Source organism: Paramormyrops kingsleyae, chromosome 4, assembly GCF_048594095.1.
Source record: "Paramormyrops kingsleyae isolate MSU_618 chromosome 4, PKINGS_0.4, whole genome shotgun sequence".
NCBI classification, from domain to species: domain Eukaryota; kingdom Metazoa; phylum Chordata; class Actinopteri; order Osteoglossiformes; family Mormyridae; genus Paramormyrops; species Paramormyrops kingsleyae.
In genome coordinates, this window is record NC_132800.1 from 46,328,093 (window position 1) to 46,345,658 (window position 17,566).

The window sequence follows — 17,566 nt, forward strand, 5'->3', positions numbered from 1 at the left end:
GGCTGACTGAGGCCGAGGGGGAGGTGCGCCTCCTGGGTGTGCTGCTCGGGAGGAGCGCCGAGGTCACGATGGGGAGGATGTGGGACAATCTCACGGGTGCTGTGGAGCGGCGGCTGGCCGGGTGGTCGGGCCGTCTCCTCTCTCTGCAGCAGCGGGTGTTCCTGTTGAACGCATTGGTGTTATCCGTGCTGTGGTATCACCTGAGCGTGACTCACCTGCCTCACGGACACTACGGCAGGTTGCGGGCGGCCGCCCTGCGCTTCCTCTGTGGGGGGGTGGCAGAGTCATGGTGGCTTACGCTACTTTGTTTGGCCCTCCTGGGCCCTCTGGTTCAGGCCAAGGCCCTGTGTGTGCGGATGTTGCAGGCCAAAGGAGGACGTCCTTTGGATGCGCCTCCGGCCCGGCATGGTGCGAGGCATCCCCTCCCTCTATGCGCAGCTCCTGTTGGCGTGGGCGGAGTTCCAGGAGCACACTGTGGTGGTGCCTGAGGGGCAGCAGCCGCTGCTACTCAACCCGCACGTCCTCTCCGGTGGGCGGCCCCTGGAGTTCCGGCACTGGTGGGAGGCCGGAGTGCGTCAGGTGCGAGACCTCTTCTATGAGGTGCGCCCTGGCTTCCTGCCTCCCGCGGCCGTCTTTGACCAGGTCGAGGCTGTGGCCAAGAAGGCCTCCAGGGTCACTGTAGCCAGGCAATGTCTGGCGGCTAGGGCTGCCCTCCCCGCTGACTGGGTGCGCGACATCGAGCGATATGTGGCCCCTCGTTTCCCCGTGGTGTACGTGAGGCGGCTGTCCGGGTCACTCGTCCCCTTGGGGGCGTGTGCCACCTGTGACTTTGCCCGCCTCTACAGGCAGCACGCTTTCATTGCCCCAGTGGCGCAGGAGTTTTGGAGCAGGTGCTTCACTGCCATGGGGCCTGACCTGTTGTGGGGGAACGTGCTGGTCTGCCCGACAGACCCTGCCCTGGCTCATTTTGATTTCAGACAGCGGCACAATGCCCTATGGTCAATGAAGTGGCTGTATAGACTGGGCTTTGCTGCGTCTACACTCTGCCCAGTGTGCCGGGATGTGGAGGAGGGCCGCACACACTTGTTCTTTGGCTCTCCACAGTTATCTGATTTTATTGTCTGGGCACTGGAGGTGCTGGACAAGATAGCCGGGGCGGTGGGGCCCGTGCCTGTTTTTACCGAGGCGGGGTGGCAGGTCATGTTCCTGTTTGGTGTCCCCAAGGTCCACCCCGCCAGCACCTTTCTTAACCTGTTTTTAGCAGTGGCGGCACAATGAGGGCGTGGTTTTAGATCCGGTTTTAATGTGCCGTTATCGACTGGTTTTATCCAAGGTGTCTGCCGGGCCTCATGACATGCCCTGAACCGGGTTCCTTTTGTTTCTGTTGTGGGTGGGCGTTTGGTTTGGGATGTGTTTTGAGGGTGGGCTGTTTGCTTTCTTTCCGTTTCCCTGTTTTGGTTGGGTTCCCTGGGTTGTTTTCTTTGCATGGGTTGTGTGTGGGTGGGTTTTCGTGCTGCTTGTTGTTTGTGTTCTGTGTTTGTCTTTAGTTCCCCTTGCTCCTCTTTTAATTGGACGTTTCATTGATTGGCTTTTATTGTGTTGTGTTGTGCTTTTTTTTTATTAAAACCACACCTCCATGATGAAGACAGCTGCACCCTGTGAGTAGGGGTCTTGGGTCGTGGGCTTGGCCCGGTCCCTGGCCCCTCTCTCTGTACTGCCCCCCTGCTGTGGTGTATGTGTGGTGATGTCATTCTGAGTGGTTTAATAAAAAAAAAAACGGCGCCCGATCTCGTCTGATCTCGGAAGCTAAGCGGGGCCGGGCTTGGTTAGTACTTGGTTGGGAGACTGCCTGGGATTACCAAGTGCTGTAAGCTTTTTCTTACTTTCACCTTATCCAGAGGGCCCTGCGTCTTGCCACGAATGTAAAGATATCACTCCCCTTTCATTTCACAAAGTATCTTTATTTGTACAACGACGGCAGTCCCCGCCCAATTTTGCAGAAAGTACTCGTAGCAATCGTATACAACTCACCGCTTTCTTCCTCATTTTAATAACGACTTTCTCAAAGACATCTTGACATCAATGCCGCATCGACGTCTGCTCTTCTCTCGGTGCGACTCTCAATAAACCCTCAACTGAAAACAAAAGGGCTGATTCTGGCCGCTTCCCTCGCTTACGGCCATACCGTTCCGACTGCGCCCGATCTCCTCTGATCTCGGAAGCTAAGCGGGACCGGGCTTGGTTAATACTTGGTTGGGAGACTGCCTGGGATTACCAAGTGCCGTAAGCTTTTTCTTACTTTCACCTTATCCAGAGGGCCCTGCGTCTTGCCACGAATGTAAAGATGTCACTCCTCTTTCATTTCACGAATTACCTTTATTTCTACAACGACGGCAGTCTCAGCCAACTTTTGCAGAAAGTACTCGTAGCAATCGTATACAACTCACCGCTTTCTTCCTCATTTTAAGAACGACTTTCTCAAAGACATCTTGACATCAATGCCGCATCGACATCTGCTCTTCTCTCGGTGCCACTCTCAATTAACCCTCAACTGAAAACAAAAGTGCTGATACTGGCAGCTTCCCTCACTTACGTCCATTCCCTTCCGACTGCGCCCGATCTCGTCTGCTTTCGGATAGTAAGCGGGGCCGGGCTTGGTTAGTACTTGGTTGGGAGACTGCTTGGGATTACCAAGTGCCGTAAGCTTTTTCTTACTTTCACTTTATCCAGAGGGCCCTGCATCTTGCCACGAATGTAAAGATGTCACTCCCCATTCATTTCACAAATTACCTTGATTTGTATAACGACGGCAGCCCACTTTTGCAGAAAGTACTCGTAGCAATCGTATACAATTCACCGCTTTCTTCCTCATTTTAAGAACGACTTTCTCAAAGACATCTTGACATCAATGTCGCATCGCCGTCTGCTCTTCTCTCGGTGCGACTCTCAATAAACCCTCAACTGAAAACAAAAGGGCTGATTCTGGCCCCTTCCCTCGCTTACGGCCATACCGTTCCGACTGCGCCCGATCTCGTCTGATCTCGGAAGCTAAGCGGGACCGGGCTTGGTCAATACTTGGTTGGGAGACTGCCTGGGATTACCAAGTGCCGTAAACTTTTTCTTACTTTCACCTTATCCAGAGGGCCCTGCGTCTTGCCACGAATGTAAAGATATCACTCCCCATTCATTTCACAAAGTATCTTTATTTGTACAACGACGGCAGCCCACTTTTGCAGAAAGTACTCGTAGCAATCGTATACAACTCACCGCTTTCTTCCTCATTTTAATAACGACTTTCTCAAAGACATCTTGATATCAATGCGGCATCGACGTCTGCTCTTCTCTCGGTGTGACTCTCAATAAACCCTCAACTGAAAACAAAAGGGCTGATTCTGGCCGCTTCCCTCGCTTACGGCCATACCGATCCGACTGCGCCCGATCTCGTCTGATCTCGGAAGCTAAGCGGGGCCGGGCTTGGTTAGTACTTGGTTGAGAGACTGCCTGGGATTACCAAGTGCTGTAAGCTTTTTCTTACTTTCACCTTATCCAGAGGGCCCTGCGTCTTGCCACGAATGTAAAGATATCACTCCCCTTTCATTTCACAAAGTATCTTTATTTGTACAACGACGGCAGTCCCCGCCCAATTTTGCAGAAAGTACTCGTAGCAATCGTATACAACTCACCGCTTTCTTCCTCATTTTAATAACGACTTTCTCAAAGACATCTTGACATCAATGCCGCATCGACGTCTGCTCTTCTCTCGGTGCGACTCTCAATAAACCCTCAACTGAAAACAAAAGGGCTGATTCTGGCCGCTTCCCTCGCTTACGGCCATACCGTTCCGACTGCGCCCGATCTCCTCTGATCTCGGAAGCTAAGCGGGACCGGGCTTGGTTAATATTTGGTTGGGAGACTGCCTGGGATTACCAAGTGCCGTAAGCTTTTTCTTACTTTCACCTTATCCAGAGGGCCCTGCGTCTTGCCACAAATGTAAAGATGTCACTCCTCTTTCATTTCACGAATTACCTTTATTTCTACAACGACGGCAGTCTCAGCCAACTTTTGCAGAAAGTACTCGTAGCAATCGTATACAACTCACCGCTTTCTTCCTCATTTTAAGAACGACTTTCTCAAAGACATCTTGACATCAATGCCGCATCGACATCTGCTCTTCTCTCGGTGCCACTCTCAATTAACCCTCAACTGAAAACAAAAGTGCTGATACTGGCAGCTTCCCTCACTTACGTCCATTCCCTTCCGACTGCGCCCGATCTCGTCTGCTTTCGGATAGTAAGCGGGGCCGGGCTTGGTTAGTACTTGGTTGGGAGACTGCTTGGGATTACCAAGTGCCGTAAGCTTTTTCTTACTTTCACTTTATCCAGAGGGCCCTGCATCTTGCCACGAATGTAAAGATGTCACTCCCCATTCATTTCACAAATTACCTTGATTTGTATAACGACGGCAGCCCACTTTTGCAGAAAGTACTCGTAGCAATCGTATACAATTCACCGCTTTCTTCCTCATTTTAAGAACGACTTTCTCAAAGACATCATGACATCAATGTCGCATCGCCGTCTGCTCTTCTCTCGGTGCGACTCTCAATAAACCCTCAACTGAAAACAAAAGGGCTGATTCTGGCCGCTTCCCTCGCTTACGGCCATACCGTTCCGACTGCGCCCGATCTCGTCTGATCTCGGAAGCTAAGCGGGGCCGGGCTTGGTTAGTACTTGGTAGGGAGACTGCTTGGGATTACCAAGTGCCATAAGCTTTTTCTTACTTTCACTTTATCCAGAGGGCCTTGCGTGTTGCCATAATGTAAAGATGTCACTCCCCTTTCATTTCACAAAGTATCTTTATTTGTACAACGACGGCAGTCCCCGCCCAATTTTGCAGAAAGTACTCGTAGCAATCGTATACAACTCACCGCTTTCTTCCTCATTTTAATAACGACTTTCTCAAAGACATCTTGACATCAATGCCGCATCGACGTCTGCTCTTCTCTCGGTGCGACTCTCAATAAACCCTCAACTGAAAACAAAAGGGCTGATTCTGGCCGCTTCCCTCGCTTACGGCCATACCGTTCCGACTGCGCCCGATCTCCTCTGATCTCGGAAGCTAAGCGGGACCGGGCTTGGTTAATATTTGGTTGGGAGACTGCCTGGGATTACCAAGTGCCGTAAGCTTTTTCTTACTTTCACCTTATCCAGAGGGCCCTGCGTCTTGCCACGAATGTAAAGATGTCACTCCTCTTTCATTTCACGAATTACCTTTATTTCTACAACGACGGCAGTCTCAGCCAACTTTTGCAGAAAGTACTCGTAGCAATCGTATACAACTCACCGCTTTCTTCCTCATTTTAAGAACGACTTTCTCAAAGACATCTTGACATCAATGCCGCATCGACATCTGCTCTTCTCTCGGTGCCACTCTCAATTAACCCTCAACTGAAAACAAAAGTGCTGATACTGGCAGCTTCCCTCACTTACGTCCATTCCCTTCCGACTGCGCCCGATCTCGTCTGCTTTCGGATAGTAAGCGGGGCCGGGCTTGGTTAGTACTTGGTTGGGAGACTGCTTGGGATTACCAAGTGCCGTAAGCTTTTTCTTACTTTCACTTTATCCAGAGGGCCCTGCATCTTGCCACGAATGTAAAGATGTCACTCCCCATTCATTTCACAAATTACCTTGATTTGTATAACGACGGCAGCCCACTTTTGCAGAAAGTACTCGTAGCAATCGTATACAATTCACCGCTTTCTTCCTCATTTTAAGAACGACTTTCTCAAAGACATCATGACATCAATGTCGCATCGCCGTCTGCTCTTCTCTCGGTGCGACTCTCAATAAACCCTCAACTGAAAACAAAAGGGCTGATTCTGGCCGCTTCCCTCGCTTACGGCCATACCGTTCCGACTGCGCCCGATCTCGTCTGATCTCGGAAGCTAAGCGGGGCCGGGCTTGGTTAGTACTTGGTAGGGAGACTGCTTGGGATTACCAAGTGCCGTAAGCTTTTTCTTACTTTCACTTTATCCAGAGGGCCTTGCGTGTTGCCATAATGTAAAGATGTCACTCCCCTTTCATTTCACAAATTACCTTTATTTGTACAACGACAGCAGTCCGAGCCCACTTTTGCAGAAAGTACTCGTAGCAATCGTATACAACTCACCGCTTTCTTCCTCATTTTAATAACGACTTTCTCAAAGACATCTTGACATCAATGCCGCATCGACGTCTGCTCTTCTCTCGGTGCGACTCTCAATAAACCCTCAACTGAAAACAAAAGGGCTGATTCTGGCCGCTTCCCTCGCTTACGGCCATACCGTTCCGACTGCGCCCGATCTCCTCTGATCTCGGAAGCTAAGCGGGACCGGGCTTGGTTAATATTTGGTTGGGAGACTGCCTGGGATTACCAAGTGCCGTAAGCTTTTTCTTACTTTCACCTTATCCAGAGGGCCCTGCGTCTTGCCACGAATGTAAAGATGTCACTCCTCTTTCATTTCACGAATTACCTTTATTTCTACAACGACGGCAGTCTCAGCCAACTTTTGCAGAAAGTACTCGTAGCAATCGTATACAACTCACCGCTTTCTTCCTCATTTTAAGAACGACTTTCTCAAAGACATCTTGACATCAATGCCGCATCGACATCTGCTCTTCTCTCGGTGCCACTCTCAATTAACCCTCAACTGAAAACAAAAGTGCTGATACTGGCAGCTTCCCTCACTTACGTCCATTCCCTTCCGACTGCGCCCGATCTCGTCTGCTTTCGGATAGTAAGCGGGGCCGGGCTTGGTTAGTACTTGGTTGGGAGACTGCTTGGGATTACCAAGTGCCGTAAGCTTTTTCTTACTTTCACTTTATCCAGAGGGCCCTGCATCTTGCCACGAATGTAAAGATGTCACTCCCCATTCATTTCACAAATTACCTTGATTTGTATAACGACGGCAGCCCACTTTTGCAGAAAGTACTCGTAGCAATCGTATACAATTCACCGCTTTCTTCCTCATTTTAAGAACGACTTTCTCAAAGACATCTTGACATCAATGTCGCATCGCCGTCTGCTCTTCTCTCGGTGCGACTCTCAATAAACCCTCAACTGAAAACAAAAGGGCTGATTCTGGCCGCTTCCCTCGCTTACGGCCATACCGTTCCGACTGCGCCCGATCTCGTCTGATCTCGGAAGCTAAGCGGGGCCGGGCTTGGTTAGTACTGGGTAGGGAGACTGCTTGGGATTACCAAGTGCCGTAAGCTTTTTCTTACTTTCACTTTATCCAGAGGGCCTTGCGTGTTGCCATAATGTAAAGATGTCACTCCCCTTTCATTTCACAAATTACCTTTATTTGTACAACGACAGCAGTCCGAGCCCACTTTTGCAGAAAGTACTCGTAGCAATCGTATACAACTCACCGCTTTCTTCCTCATTTTAATAACGACTTTCTCAAAGACATCTTGATATCAATGCGGCATCGACGTCTGCTCTTCTCTCGGTGTGACTCTCAATAAACCCTCAACTGAAAACAAAAGGGCTGATTCTGGCCGCTTCCCTCGCTTACGGCCATACCGATCCGACTGCGCCCGATCTCGTCTGATCTTGGAAGCTAAGCGGGGCCGGGCTTGGTTAGTACTTGGTTGGGAGACTGCCTGGGATTACCAAGTGCTGTAAGCTTTTTCTTACTTTCACCTTATCCAGAGGGCCCTGCGTCTTGCCACGAATGTAAAGATATCACTCCCCTTTCATTTCACAAAGTATCTTTATTTGTACAACGACGGCAGTCCCCGCCCAATTTTGCAGAAAGTACTCGTAGCAATCGTATACAACTCACCGCTTTCTTCCTCATTTTAATAACGACTTTCTCAAAGACATCTTGACATCAATGCCGCATCGACGTCTGCTCTTCTCTCGGTGCGACTCTCAATAAACCCTCAACTGAAAACAAAAGGGCTGATTCTGGCCGCTTCCCTCGCTTACGGCCATACCGTTCCGACTGCGCCCGATCTCCTCTGATCTCGGAAGCTAAGCGGGACCGGGCTTGGTTAATACTTGGTTGGGAGACTGCCTGGGATTACCAAGTGCCGTAAGCTTTTTCTTACTTTCACCTTATCCAGAGGGCCCTGCGTCTTGCCACGAATGTAAAGATGTCACTCCTCTTTCATTTCACGAATTACCTTTATTTCTACAACGACGGCAGTCTCAGCCAACTTTTGCAGAAAGTACTCGTAGCAATCGTATACAACTCACCGCTTTCTTCCTCATTTTAAGAACGACTTTCTCAAAGACATCTTGACATCAATGCCGCATCGACATCTGCTCTTCTCTCGGTGCCACTCTCAATTAACCCTCAACTGAAAACAAAAGTGCTGATACTGGCAGCTTCCCTCACTTACGTCCATTCCCTTCCGACTGCGCCCGATCTCGTCTGCTTTCGGATAGTAAGCGGGGCCGGGCTTGGTTAGTACTTGGTTGGGAGACTGCTTGGGATTACCAAGTGCCGTAAGCTTTTTCTTACTTTCACTTTATCCAGAGGGCCCTGCATCTTGCCACGAATGTAAAGATGTCACTCCCCATTCATTTCACAAATTACCTTGATTTGTATAACGACGGCAGCCCACTTTTGCAGAAAGTACTCGTAGCAATCGTATACAATTCACCGCTTTCTTCCTCATTTTAAGAACGACTTTCTCAAAGACATCTTGACATCAATGTCGCATCGCCGTCTGCTCCTCTCTCGGTGCGACTCTCAATAAACCCTCAACTGAAAACAAAAGGGCTGATTCTGGCTGCTTCCCTCGCTTACGGCCATACCGTTCCGACTGCGCCCGATCTCGTCTGATCTCGGAAGCTAAGCGGGGCCGGGCTTGGTTAGTACTTGGTAGGGAGACTGCTTGGGATTACCAAGTGCCGTAAGCTTTTTCTTACTTTCACTTTATCCAGAGGGCCCTGCGTGTTGCCATAATGTAAAGATGTCACTCCCCTTTCATTTCACAAATTACCTTTATTTGTACAACGACAGCAGTCCGAGCCCACTTTTGCAGAAAGTACTCGTAGCAATCGTATACAACTCACCGCTTTCTTCCTCATTTTAATAACGACTTCCTCAAAGACATCTTGACATCAATGCCGCATCGACGTCTGCTCTTCTCTCGGTGCGACTCTCAATAAACCCTCAACTGAAAAGAAAAGGGCTGATTCTGGCCGCTTCCCTCGCTTACGGCCATACCGTTCCGACTGCGCCCGATCTCGTTTGATCTCGGAAGCTAAGCGGGGCCGGGCTTGGTTAGTACTTGGTTGGGAGACTGCCTGGGATTACCAAGTGCCGTAAGCTGTTTCTTACTTTCACTGTATCCAGAAGGCCGTGCGTCTTGCCACGAATGTAAAGATGTCACTCCCCTTTCATTTCACAAATTACCTTTATTTGTACAACGACGGCAGTCCCAGGCCACTTTTGCAGAAAGTACTCGTAGCAATCGTATACAACTCATCGCTTTCTTCCTCACTTTAATAACGACTTCTCAAAGACATCTTGACATCAATGCTGCATCGACGTCTGCTCTTCTCTCGGTGCGACTCTCAATAAACCCTCAACTGAAAACAAAAGGGCTGATTCTGGCCGCTTCCCTCGCTTACGGCCATACCGTTCCGACTGCGCCCGATCTCGTCTGATCTCGGAAGCTAAGCGGGGCCGGGCTTGGTTAGTACTTGGTTGGGAGACTGCCTGGGATTACCAAGTGCCGTAAGCTTTTTCTTACTTTCACTTTATCCCGAGAGCCCAGCGTCTTACCACGAATGTAAAGCTGTCACTCCCCTATCATTTCACAAAGTATCTTTATTTGTACAACGACGGCTGTCCCCGCCCACTTTTGCAGAAAGTACTCGTAGCAATCGTATACAACTCACCGCTTTCTTCCTCATTTTAAGAACGACTTTCTCAAAGACATCTTGACATCAATGCCGCATCGACGTCTGCTCTTCTCTCGGTGCCACTCTCAATTAACCCTCAACTGAAAACAAAAGTGCTGATTCTGGCAGCTTCCCTCACTTACGTCCATTCCCTTCCGACTGCGCCCGATCTCGTCTGCTTTCGGATAGTAAGCGGGGCCGGGCTTGGTTAGTACTTGGTTGGGAGACTGCTTGGGATTACCAAGTGCCGTAAGCTTTTTCTTACTTTCACTTTATCCAGAGGGCCCTGCATCTTGCCACGAATGTAAAGATGTCACTCCCCATTCATTTCACAAATTACCTTGATTTGTATAACGACGGCAGCCCACTTTTGCAGAAAGTACTCGTAGCAATCGTATACAATTCACCGCTTTCTTCCTCATTTTAAGAACGACTTTCTCAAAGACATCTTGACATCAATGTCGCATCGCCGTCTGCTCTTCTCTCGGTGCGACTCTCAATAAACCCTCAACTGAAAACAAAAGGGCTGATTCTGGCCGCTTCCCTCGCTTACGGCCATACCGTTCCGACTGCGCCCGATCTCGTCTGATCTCGGAAGCTAAGCGGGGCCGGGCTTGGTTAGTACTTGGTAGGGAGACTGCTTGGGATTACCAAGTGCCGTAAGCTTTTTCTTACTTTCACTTTATCCAGAGGGCCCTGCGTGTTGCCATAATGTAAAGATGTCACTCCCCTTTCATTTCACAAATTACCTTTATTTGTACAACGACAGCAGTCCGAGCCCACTTTTGCAGAAAGTACTCGTAGCAATCGTATACAACTCACCGCTTTCTTCCTCATTTTAATAACGACTTTCTCAAAGACATCTTGATATCAATGCGGCATCGACGTCTGCTCTTCTCTCGGTGTGACTCTCAATAAACCCTCAACTGAAAACAAAAGGGCTGATTCTGGCCGCTTCCCTCGCTTACGGCCATACCGATCCGACTGCGCCCGATCTCGTCTGATCTCGGAAGCTAAGCGGGGCCGGGCTTGGTTAGTACTTGGTTGGGAGACTGCCTGGGATTACCAAGTGCTGTAAGCTTTTTCTTACTTTCACCTTATCCAGAGGGCCCTGCGTCTTGCCACGAATGTAAAGATATCACTCCCCTTTCATTTCACAAAGTATCTTTATTTGTACAACGACGGCAGTCCCCGCCCAATTTTGCAGAAAGTACTCGTAGCAATCGTATACAACTCACCGCTTTCTTCCTCATTTTAATAACGACTTTCTCAAAGACATCTTGACATCAATGCCGCATCGACGTCTGCTCTTCTCTCGGTGCGACTCTCAATAAACCCTCAACTGAAAACAAAAGGGCTGATTCTGGCCGCTTCCCTCGCTTACGGCCATACCGTTCCGACTGCGCCCGATCTCCTCTGATCTCGGAAGCTAAGCGGGACCGGGCTTGGTTAATACTTGGTTGGGAGACTGCCTGGGATTACCAAGTGCCGTAAGGTTTTTCTTACTTTCACCTTATCCAGAGGGCCCTGCGTCTTGCCACGAATGTAAAGATGTCACTCCTCTTTCATTTCACGAATTACCTTTATTTCTACAACGACGGCAGTCTCAGCCAACTTTTGCTGAAAGTACTCGTAGCAATCGTATACAACTCACCGCTTTCTTCCTCATTTTAAGAACGACTTTCTCAAAGACATCTTGACATCAATGCCGCATCGACATCTGCTCTTCTCTCGGTGCCACTCTCAATTAACCCTCAACTGAAAACAAAAGTGCTGATACTGGCAGCTTCCCTCACTTACGTCCATTCCCTTCCGACTGCGCCCGATCTCGTCTGCTTTCGGATAGTAAGCGGGGCCGGGCTTGGTTAGTACTTGGTTGGGAGACTGCTTGGGATTACCAAGTGCCGTAAGCTTTTTCTTACTTTCACTTTATCCAGAGGGCCCTGCATCTTGCCACGAATGTAAAGATGTCACTCCCCATTCATTTCACAAATTACCTTGATTTGTATAACGACGGCAGCCCACTTTTGCAGAAAGTACTCGTAGCAATCGTATACAACTCACCGCTTTCTTCCTCATTTTAATAACGACTTTCTCAAAGACATCTTGACATCAATACCGCATCGACGTCTGCTCTTCTCTCGGTGCGACTCTCAATAAACCCTCAACTGAAAAGAAAAGGGCTGATTCTGGCCGCTTACCTCGCTTACGGCCATACCGTTCCGACTGCGCCCGATCTCGTTTGATCTCGGAAGCTAAGCGGGGCCGGGCTTGGTTAGTACTTGGTTGGGAGACTGCCTGGGATTACCAAGTGCCGTAAGCTGTTTCTTACTTTCACTTTATCCAGAAGGCCGTGCGTCTTGCCACGAATGTAAAGATGTCACTCCCCTTTCATTTCACAAATTACCTTTATTTGTACAACGACGGCAGTCCCAGGCCACTTTTGCAGAAAGTACTCGTAGCAATCATATACAACTCACCGCTTTCTTCCTCACTTTAATAACGACTTTCTCAAAGACATCTTGACATCAATGCTGCATCGACGTCTGCTCTTCTCTCGGTGCGACTCTCAATAAACCCTCAACTGAAAACAAAAGGGCTGATTCTGGCCGCTTCCCTCGCTTACGGCCATTCCGTTTCGACTGCGCCCGATCTCGTCTGATCTCGGAAGCTAAGCGGGGCCGGGCTTGGTTAGTACTTGGTTGGGAGACTGCCTGGGATTACCAAGTGCCGTAAGCTTTTTCTTACTTTCACTTTATCCCGAGAGCCCAGCGTCTTACCACGAATGTAAAGCTGTCACTCCCCTATCATTTCACAAAGTATCTTTATTTGTACAACGACGGCTGTCCCCGCCCACTTTTGCAGAAAGTACTCGTAGCAATCGTATACAACTCACCGCTTTCTTCCTCATTTTAAGAACGACTTTCTCAAAGACATCTTGACATCAATGCCGCATCGACGTCTGCTCTTCTCTCGGTGCCACTCTCAATTAACCCTCAACTGAAAACAAAAGTGCTGATTCTGGCAGCTTCCCTCACTTACGTCCATTCCCTTCCGACTGCGCCCGATCTCGTCTGCTTTCGGAAGGTAAGCGGGGCCGGGCTTGGTTAGTACTTGGTTGGGAGACTGCTTGGGATTACCAAGTGCCGTAAGCTTTTTCTTACTTTCACTTTATCCAGAGGGCCCTGCATCTTGCCACGAATGTAAAGATGTCACTCCCCATTCATTTCACGAATTACCATTATTTGTATAACGACGGCAGCCCACTTTTGCAGAAAGTACTCGTAGCAATCGTATACAATTCACCGCTTTCTTCCTCATTTTAAGAACGACTTTCTCAAAGACATCTTGACATCAATGTCGCATCGCCGTCTGCTCTTCTCTCGGTGCGACTCTCAATAAACCCTCAACTGAAAACAAAAGGGCTGATTCTGGCCGTTTCCCACGCTTACGGCCATACCGTTCCGACTGCGCCCGATCTCGTCTGATCTCGGAAGCTAAGCGGGGCCGGGCTTGGTTAGTACTTGTTAGGGAGACTGCTTGGGATTACCAAGTGCCGTAAGCTTTTTCTTACTTTCACTTTATCCAGAGGGCCCTGCGTGTTGCCATAATGTAAAGATGTCACTCCCCTTTCATTTCACAAATTGCCTTTATTTGTACAACGACGGCAGTCCGAGCCCACTTTTGCAGAAAGTACTCGTAGCAATCGTATACAACTCACCGCTTTCTTCCTCATTTTAATAACGACTTTCTCAAAGACATCTTGACATCAATGCCGCATCGACGTCTGCTCTTCTCTCGGTGCGACTCTCAATAAACCCTCAACTGAAAACAAAAGGGCTGATTCTGGCCGCTTCCCTCGCTTACGGCCATACCGTTCCGACTGCGCCCGATCTCGTCTGATCTCGGAAGCTAAGCGGGGCCGGGCTTGGTTAGTACTTGTTAGGGAGACTGCTTGGGATTACCAAGTGCCGTTAGCTTTTTCTTACTTTCACTTTATCCAGAGGGCCCTGCGTGTTGCCATAATGTAAAGATGTCACTCCCCTTTCATTTCACAAATTGCCTTTATTTGTACAACGACGGCAGTCCGAGCCCACTTTTGCAGAAAGTACTCGTAGCAATCGTATACAACTCACCGCTTTCTTCCTCATTTTAATAACGACTTTCTCAAAGACATCTTGACATCAATGCCGCATCGACGTCTGCTCTTCTCTCGGTGCGACTCTCAATAAACCCTCAACTGAAAAGAAAAGGGCTGATTCTGGCCGCTTCCCTCGCTTACGGCCATACCGTTCCGACTGCGCCCGATCTCGTTTGATCTCGGAAGCTAAGCGGGGCCGGGCTTGGTTAGTACTTGGTTGGGAGACTGCCTGGGATTACCAAGTGCCGTAAGCTGTTTCTTACTTTCACTTTATCCAGAAGGCCGTGCGTCTTGCCACGAATGTAAAGATGTCACTCCCCTTTCATTTCACAAATTACCTTTATTTGTACAACGACGGCAGTCCCAGGCCACTTTTGCAGAAAGTACTCGTAGCAATCGTATACAACTCACCGCTTTCTTCCTCACTTTAATAACGACTTTCTCAAAGACATCTTGACATCAATGCTGCATCGACGTCTGCTCTTCTCTCGGTGCGACTCTCAATAAACCCTCAACTGAAAACAAAAGGGCTGATTCTGGCCGCTTCCCTCGCTTACGGCCATTCCGTTCCGACTGCGCCCGATCTCGTCTGATCTCGGAAGCTAAGCGGGGCCGGGCTTGGTTAGTACTTGGTTGGGAGACTGCCTGGGATTACCAAGTGCCGTAAGCTTTTTCTTACTTTCACCTTATCCAGAGGGCCCTGCGTCTTGCCACGAATGTAAAGATGTCACTCCCCTTTCATTTCACAAATTACCTTTATTTGTACAATGACGGTAGCCCGCTTTTGCAGAAAGTACTCGTAGCAATCGTATACAACTCACCGCTTTCTTCCTCATTTTAAGAACGGCTTTCTCAAAGACATCTTGACATCAATGCCGCATCGACGTCTGCTCTTCTCTCGGTGCGACTCTCAATAAACCCTCAACTAAAAACAAAAGGGCTGATTCTGGCCGCTTCCCTCGCTTACGGCCATACCGTTCCGACTGCGCCCGATCTCATCTGATCTCGGAAGCTAAGCGGGGCCGGGCTTGGTTAGTACTTGGCTGGGAGACTGCCTGGGATTACCAAGTGCCGTAAGCTTTTTCTTACTTTCACCTTATCCAGAGGGCCCTGCGTCTTGCCACGAATGTAGAGATGTCACTCCCCTTTCATTTCACAAATTACCTTTATTTATACAATGACGGCAGCCCACTTTTGCAGAAAGTACTAGTAGCAATCGTATACAACTCACCGCTTTCTTCCTCATTTTAATAACGACTTTCTCAAAGACATCTTGACATCAATGCCGCATCGACGTCTGCTCTTCTCTCGGTGCGACTCTCAATAAACCCTCAACTGAAAACAAAAGGGCTGATTCTGGCAGCTTACCTTGCTTACGGCCATACCGTTCTGACTGCGCCCGATCTCGTCTGATCTCGAAAGCTAAGCGGGGGCGGGCTTGGTTAGTACTTGGTTGGGAGACTGCCTGGGATTACCAAGTGCCGTAAGCTTTTTCTTACTTTCACTTTATCCAGAGGGCCCTGCGTCTTGCCACGAATGTAAAGATGTCACTCCCCTTTCATTTCACAAATTACCTTTATTTGTACAATGACGGTAGCCCACTTTTGCAGAAAGTACTCGTAGCAATCGAATACAACTCACCGCTTTCTTCCTCATTTTAATAACGACTTTCTCAAAGACATCTTGACATCAATGCCGCATCGACGTCTGCTCTTCTCTCGGTGCGACTCTCAATAAACCCTCAACTAAAAACAAAAGGGCTGATTCTGGCTGCTTCCCTCGCTTACGGCCATACCGTTCCGACTGCGCCCGATCTCGTCTGATCTCGGAAGCTAAGCGGGGCCGGGCTTGGTTAGTACTTGGTTGGGAGACTGCCTGGGATTACCAAGTGCCGTAAGCTTTTTCTTACTTTCACCTTATCCAGAGGGCCCTGCGTCTTGCCACGAATGTAAAGATGTCACTCCCCTTTCATTTCACAAACTACCTTTATTTGTACAATGACCGTAGCCCACTTTTGCAGAAAGTACTCGTAGCAATCGAATACAACTCACCGCTTTCTTCCTCATTTTAAGAACTACTTTCTCAAAGACATCTTGACATCAATGCCGCATCGACGTCTGCTCTTCTCTCGGTGCGACTCTCAATAAACCCTCAACTGAAAACAAAAGGAGATTCTGGCCGCTTCCCTCGCTTACGGCCATACCGTTGTGACTGCGCATGATCGTGCCTGATCCTGCGCGGCTCAGTGTGTGTGTGGTGGTGCGTGTGTGTGGTGGTGCGTGTGTGCGGTGGTGTTTTTCTTTAGTCTCTGCTGTTTGCTTGGTTTTCCGTTTCTTTCTCCGTTTTATTTAATACCTGTTTTGGTTTAGTTTTGCCTTGGTTAGCCTCCCCTCTCCCTGGCCGCTTCGTTGCGCCGGAGGGGGAGGCTTGTCACTCGTTTTGAGTGTCTTTTTTTGCATTTATTTCTGTTCGTTTGGCTTTCTTTGCGCGCTGCGCGTTTTACTTCCTGGTTTGCCAATTAGGCTTTTTTTCATTTATTTCGGCGTTTCTTAAGTTTCTGTTTCGTCTGGTTCTGTTTTCCCTCTCCCTGGCCTCATTTTGGGCCGGGGGGGGAGGCTTGTCACCCTTTATTTCGCCCCTGATTTGTGTTTTGTTTTCGCCCTCCGTTTCTGTGCGCGTTTTTCATCCGTTTTGCTCTGGTTTACCTTGTTTTTGGATCACTGTTTCTTTTCTTTTCTGCCCCAGTTCGTTTCCCCTCTCCCTGGCCGTTTTATTATGCTAGGGAGAGAGGCTTGTCATTCGATTTTTTTTCGCCGGTCTTGTGTTTTGTTTTCCACTTCCGTGTTTTGCGCGTTTATTATTTACCGGCTTTTCTTTTTCCCCCTTGATTGCTTGTTTGTTTTGTCCCCCGGGCTCCCTTCTTGGTTGCCCCCCTCCTCCCCTTAATTGTTTGATCATGGCTGCTCAGCCGCAGCCGTCCACGTCGCGTGCAGCCGCCGCTGCACGGGCGTTCAGAGGTGTGGGAAGTGATGACGTGTCGCGTGCAGCCGCGGCTGCACGGGCGCTGGATGCTGATACGGTTAATTCACTCGATGATTTTAGTAGGGCGGACATGGAGGTAGATATGGCGGTGGAGCCGCCTGGTCTGGATGACCGGGGGCCCGGTGAGTGGGTGCAGGTCGTGTCTCGAAAGAGGGCGGCGGCGGCAGCGGCGGCTTCTGGGCCGGGAGTGGCGCCCGCCAAGGTGAGCAGCGGGGCCGGTGCTGGTGCTGGTGCGGGGGTCGGCGGTGCCGTCTCTCCGCCCGACAGCTATGCTGGGAGGGTGGCTCAGGCCGGTCGGGCGCAGCGGGCGGGTGCAGGTGTGCGCGTGGGCACGGGGGTGCGAGCGGGCGTCCTGCGTCAGGGTGCGGCTTCGCGGGGTGCCTGGGACGAGGGCCCTGCCCCGAAGGGGCCTTATACTAAGGAGGCCACTGCCTCCGTGGACCTGAGTGCGTTTGACAGCGTGCCTTTGCTTGAGGTGGCTAAGGC

The 17,566-nt window shown here is 49.7% G+C and overlaps 8 non-coding genes and 19 pseudogenes across 8 annotated transcripts; all 27 read left to right on the top strand.

Moving 5' to 3' along the window:
• Positions 1-2,171: 2,171 nt before the first annotated feature.
• Positions 2,172-2,290, top strand: LOC140590098 (5S ribosomal RNA; annotated as a pseudogene).
• Positions 2,291-2,997: 707 nt separating this feature from the next.
• On the top strand, positions 2,998-3,116 carry LOC140590174 (5S ribosomal RNA; annotated as a pseudogene).
• A 291-nt stretch (positions 3,117-3,407) lies between these two features.
• LOC140590205 (5S ribosomal RNA) lies at positions 3,408-3,526 on the top strand (annotated as a pseudogene).
• A 297-nt stretch (positions 3,527-3,823) lies between these two features.
• On the top strand, positions 3,824-3,942 carry LOC140590202 (5S ribosomal RNA; annotated as a pseudogene).
• Positions 3,943-4,649: 707 nt separating this feature from the next.
• LOC140590196 (5S ribosomal RNA) lies at positions 4,650-4,768 on the top strand (annotated as a pseudogene).
• Positions 4,769-5,064: 296 nt separating this feature from the next.
• On the top strand, positions 5,065-5,183 carry LOC140590203 (5S ribosomal RNA; annotated as a pseudogene).
• A 707-nt stretch (positions 5,184-5,890) lies between these two features.
• On the top strand, positions 5,891-6,009 carry LOC140590068 (5S ribosomal RNA; annotated as a pseudogene).
• A 296-nt stretch (positions 6,010-6,305) lies between these two features.
• LOC140590204 (5S ribosomal RNA) lies at positions 6,306-6,424 on the top strand (annotated as a pseudogene).
• A 707-nt stretch (positions 6,425-7,131) lies between these two features.
• LOC140590053 (5S ribosomal RNA) lies at positions 7,132-7,250 on the top strand (annotated as a pseudogene).
• Positions 7,251-7,546: 296 nt separating this feature from the next.
• Positions 7,547-7,665, top strand: LOC140590145 (5S ribosomal RNA; annotated as a pseudogene).
• A 297-nt stretch (positions 7,666-7,962) lies between these two features.
• On the top strand, positions 7,963-8,081 carry LOC140590099 (5S ribosomal RNA; annotated as a pseudogene).
• Positions 8,082-8,788: 707 nt separating this feature from the next.
• LOC140590069 (5S ribosomal RNA) lies at positions 8,789-8,907 on the top strand (annotated as a pseudogene).
• A 296-nt stretch (positions 8,908-9,203) lies between these two features.
• LOC140589885 (5S ribosomal RNA) lies at positions 9,204-9,322 on the top strand. Its single transcript, XR_011991064.1, has one exon. It is a non-coding gene; the product is annotated as a 5S ribosomal RNA (ribosomal RNA).
• Positions 9,323-9,618: 296 nt separating this feature from the next.
• LOC140589825 (5S ribosomal RNA) lies at positions 9,619-9,737 on the top strand. Its single transcript, XR_011991004.1, has one exon. It is a non-coding gene; the product is annotated as a 5S ribosomal RNA (ribosomal RNA).
• Positions 9,738-10,444: 707 nt separating this feature from the next.
• LOC140590070 (5S ribosomal RNA) lies at positions 10,445-10,563 on the top strand (annotated as a pseudogene).
• Positions 10,564-10,859: 296 nt separating this feature from the next.
• LOC140589961 (5S ribosomal RNA) lies at positions 10,860-10,978 on the top strand. The gene has a single exon (XR_011991140.1). It is a non-coding gene; the product is annotated as a 5S ribosomal RNA (ribosomal RNA).
• Positions 10,979-11,275: 297 nt separating this feature from the next.
• Positions 11,276-11,394, top strand: LOC140590235 (5S ribosomal RNA; annotated as a pseudogene).
• A 707-nt stretch (positions 11,395-12,101) lies between these two features.
• Positions 12,102-12,220, top strand: LOC140589886 (5S ribosomal RNA). Its single transcript, XR_011991065.1, has one exon. It is a non-coding gene; the product is annotated as a 5S ribosomal RNA (ribosomal RNA).
• Positions 12,221-12,517: 297 nt separating this feature from the next.
• LOC140590085 (5S ribosomal RNA) lies at positions 12,518-12,636 on the top strand (annotated as a pseudogene).
• Positions 12,637-12,933: 297 nt separating this feature from the next.
• On the top strand, positions 12,934-13,052 carry LOC140590412 (5S ribosomal RNA; annotated as a pseudogene).
• Positions 13,053-13,343: 291 nt separating this feature from the next.
• Positions 13,344-13,462, top strand: LOC140590153 (5S ribosomal RNA; annotated as a pseudogene).
• A 296-nt stretch (positions 13,463-13,758) lies between these two features.
• LOC140590246 (5S ribosomal RNA) lies at positions 13,759-13,877 on the top strand (annotated as a pseudogene).
• A 296-nt stretch (positions 13,878-14,173) lies between these two features.
• On the top strand, positions 14,174-14,292 carry LOC140589887 (5S ribosomal RNA). Its single transcript, XR_011991066.1, has one exon. It is a non-coding gene; the product is annotated as a 5S ribosomal RNA (ribosomal RNA).
• A 297-nt stretch (positions 14,293-14,589) lies between these two features.
• LOC140589950 (5S ribosomal RNA) lies at positions 14,590-14,708 on the top strand. Its single transcript, XR_011991129.1, has one exon. It is a non-coding gene; the product is annotated as a 5S ribosomal RNA (ribosomal RNA).
• Positions 14,709-14,999: 291 nt separating this feature from the next.
• On the top strand, positions 15,000-15,118 carry LOC140589670 (5S ribosomal RNA). Its single transcript, XR_011990849.1, has one exon. It is a non-coding gene; the product is annotated as a 5S ribosomal RNA (ribosomal RNA).
• Positions 15,119-15,409: 291 nt separating this feature from the next.
• On the top strand, positions 15,410-15,528 carry LOC140590147 (5S ribosomal RNA; annotated as a pseudogene).
• A 291-nt stretch (positions 15,529-15,819) lies between these two features.
• LOC140589826 (5S ribosomal RNA) lies at positions 15,820-15,938 on the top strand. The gene has a single exon (XR_011991005.1). It is a non-coding gene; the product is annotated as a 5S ribosomal RNA (ribosomal RNA).
• The last annotated feature ends 1,628 nt before the right edge of the window (positions 15,939-17,566 follow it).